This window comes from Vicia villosa, unplaced genomic scaffold (genome assembly GCF_029867415.1).
Source record: "Vicia villosa cultivar HV-30 ecotype Madison, WI unplaced genomic scaffold, Vvil1.0 ctg.004896F_1_1, whole genome shotgun sequence".
Lineage (NCBI taxonomy): Eukaryota > Viridiplantae > Streptophyta > Magnoliopsida > Fabales > Fabaceae > Vicia > Vicia villosa.
Genome location: NW_026706535.1, coordinates 133,700 through 136,482, shown reverse-complemented (window position 1 = coordinate 136,482; position 2,783 = coordinate 133,700). Strand labels below are relative to the sequence as shown.

The window sequence follows — 2,783 nt, the reverse complement described above, 5'->3', positions numbered from 1 at the left end:
CAAATCTTTTAAATTGCGCTTCGGTTTTTGATTTAGCTAATCTCTGAGGGTAAGGAATTGGTGGCTTATAAGGTGGTGGTGGAACGTAAGGTTTTTCTTTTTCAGGTTCCACTTCGTTGTTGTTCTCATTAGTCTTAGCAGTTTGATCATCAGTTGATGTCTTTTGGGTTTCCTTTGGCTCTTATTGTGACATGGGTACGTTTTGAGTTCTAGGATCGATAGGTCCATCGTAGTTTGTTCCACTTCGTAGTGTTATCGCGTTCGCATGTCCTTTAGGATTAGGTTGTGGTTGAGCAGGAAACGTGCCAGCAGGAGCAGCAGTAGGTGCTTGTTGTTGGGCTACTTGTGAGATTTGAGTTTCTAACATTTTGTTATGCGTAGCTAAGGCATCTACTTTGTTTGATAGTTGTTTTAGTTGCTCGCTATTGTGGATGTTTTGATTTAGGAAGTCCTTATTGGTTTGTTGTTGGGAAGCTATAAAGTTCTCCATCATGATTTCAAGATTCGACTTCCTAGGGGCGTTTTCAGCAGCTACAGGCGCTTTTTGATAGCCAGGTGGCACAGCAGGTGCTTGTCCAGGCGCGTACAACGCGTTGTTGTTTTTATATGAAAAGTTCGGATGGTTTTTCCATCCAGGGTTGTACGTGTTAGAATAAGGGTTTCGTTGAGCATAGTTTACTTGATCAGATGGGACTCCAATCAACAGTTGACATTCGGCAACTACGTGTCCAGTCAATCCACAAATCTCGCAGTTAGGTGCTACAGCAGCAGCGGTGGCTGAAGGAGTGATGGTTAAGTTTTCGATCTTTTGAGTTAAAGCGTCTACTTTAGCGTTAACGCGGTCTATACCACTTACTTCGTACATTCCTCGTTTGGTTTGGGTTTTCTCTAGAGCGGCTCGTTCTCCACCCCATTGGTAATGGTTTTGTGCCATGTTCTTTATGAGGTTGTATGCTTCATCATGGGGTTTGTCCATTAGTGCTCCGCCAGCCGCGGCATCTATAGTTATTTTAGTGTTATATAGGAGACCACCATAGAAAGTATGGATGATCAGCCATGGTTCGAGTCCATGATGAGGGCATAGTCTAAGCATGTCCTTGTAACGCTCCCAAGCTTCGAAGAGTGATTCGTTATCTTTCTGGGTAAATCCGTTGATTTGACCTCTTAGCATAGCAGTTTTGCTAGGCGGAAAGTATCTCGCTAAGAGTACTCTCTTCAATTCGTCCCATGTAGTTATGGAATTAGAAGGCAAGGATTGAAGCCACGCTCTAGCTCTATCTCTCAAGGAGAAAGGAAAGAGACGTAATCGAATAGCTTCGGAACTAACGTTGTTAGCTTTGACAGTGTCGGCATATTGCACGAACACAAATAAATGAAGGTTGGGGTCGTCTGCAGGGCTTCCAGAGAATTGATTCTGTTGAACAGCTTGTACCAACGAAGGTTTCAGTTCGAAATTGTTTGCCTCAATCGCAGGTGGTGCGATACTTGAGTGCGGTTCAGCGCGCGAAGGAGCGGCATAGTCTCTAAGAGGACGAATAGCAGCCATCTCTAACTTCGGGGTAATTTGATTGATTTGATCAGTAAAGGTCAATTCCTGATTAATCGGAATTGGTGCTACTTCGGGAAGATTTCGAGCTCGACATTTGACGTTAATGAAACGTTCGATCTTGTTAATTCGTTGTATTAAATCTCCTCCTTGTGAACGAGTATTTGGCATACAATCGTTCAGAAAGAAAGGAAAGAATTGCCCTAGTCTCTACGGTGTAACAGTGAGTTACGATATCGACTTAAATAGTCCCCGGCAACGCCGCCAAAAACTTGATCGCGACTTTACGTGTCTATTAATCTGATGACTGCAAGTGCACAGTCGTGTCGTGTAGTTTTAAAAGATATCGAATCCACAGGGACTATGAATCAATCTACCGTTATCTAAGGTTACTATGTAAAGCTAAGGCTACTAATAATTTGATTGTTCCTAAGGGAGAGTGATTGTGAATAATAAGAAATATAATAATAGACAGATATCAGTATGTATTTCGTTTAACTTAAGGTGATATGAAGGTCCATTGGCTAATGCATAATTCAATTAAAAATCTTTACTAATTCAATTGGTTAAAAATCCTCGTCTCAAACTTTCGCTCTGTTGATTTAGATTACTATCCTAACTCTTAATGTACGCTTTCGCCATCCCATTAGATATTAGAAAAGCTTTTTGGAAACAACGTAATTAATAAAATGCCTGTTTTATGAAGTTGTTATCTATTTAAATCTCCTAATCTCAAACTTTCGCTCTGTTGACTCGGAACATGCTAATATCCCTAACGTACGCTTTTGCCATCCCGCTCGGGTGTAAAAACAATTTTTGAAAATAAATAAGTCCTAATTAGTTTTAATACGCTTTCGCCATCTTTAAAACTAATGTCCTATGTCTACCTTCCAGTTAAAGATCTCAAACTTTCGCTCTATTGATTTTAACCTTTGACCGTCTTAAACCCTCAAACTTTCGCTCTATTGGTTTTAAGACTTACTATTTAAATTAGACATACAAACCAAAAACAAGTGATAATTAACAAAACATAATTAAGCCAACTTATTTCGGATCCCACGGTTAACTTACTTTACATGCCGATACCTTAGTAAATTAGCCAGACATATTAATACGGTTAAGCATGCATGAATTAATTTGGCTTATGATAAAAGGCATGTTAATTGGCATATAATATATCATGCAATAACTATATAAATAAAGGCGTTAAATAATAAACCTGAATTAAATAAATTGC

At 39.5% G+C, this 2,783-nt stretch overlaps 1 non-coding gene across 1 annotated transcript; it reads left to right on the top strand.

Annotated features, from left to right (window-relative positions):
- Positions 1-1,064: 1,064 nt before the first annotated feature.
- On the top strand, positions 1,065-1,171 carry LOC131642374 (small nucleolar RNA R71). The gene has a single exon (XR_009295866.1). It is a non-coding gene; the product is annotated as a small nucleolar RNA R71 (small nucleolar RNA).
- Positions 1,172-2,783: the final 1,612 nt, after the last annotated feature.